Genomic DNA, 567 nt, shown 5'->3' with positions numbered 1-567 from the left:
TATCAAATAGGGGGTTACTCCCCAGCGTAACAATGAATTACGTGTGTGTGTGTGTTTCTGTGTACGTGTGTACGTGCGGGTGTGTGTGCATGTACATCTGTGTGTGTGCACTGCACGCGCACTTGTGTGTGAGAGTGTGTGCGCGCGTATGTAAGGGGGTGTGTGTGCATGTGTGTGTGTGGGGGGGGGGGGAGGTACTCTCAAGCGTAAGAATTAATTAATTAGTTCTGGAGTTTTGGACTGATCTGTGTGTGTGTGTGTGTGTGTGTGTGTGTGTGTGTGTGTGTGTGTGTGTGTGTGTGTGTGTGTGTGTGTGTGTGTGTGTGTGTGTGTGTGTGTGTGTGTGTGTGTGTGTGTGTGTGTGTGTGTGTGTGTGTGTGTGTGTGTGTTGCATTCATGTGTGATCCCTCCTGCATGATGTGACCTCCCAGAGCAACGTTTTTCAGGTTTGCATACATGTAGCTGTTAGTTCTGTCCAAGTCCTGTCCTGTCCTTCCGCACCCTTGTTAAATTATTTTGATATTAATAACATTGCATTACATTTGGAAGACACTTTTATCCAAAAAG

The sequence above is a fragment of the Engraulis encrasicolus genome, chromosome 7, assembly GCF_034702125.1.
Source record: "Engraulis encrasicolus isolate BLACKSEA-1 chromosome 7, IST_EnEncr_1.0, whole genome shotgun sequence".
NCBI lineage: Eukaryota > Metazoa > Chordata > Actinopteri > Clupeiformes > Engraulidae > Engraulis > Engraulis encrasicolus.
The sequence above is the reverse complement of the archived record's forward strand: the minus strand, read 5'-3'. Positions refer to the sequence as shown.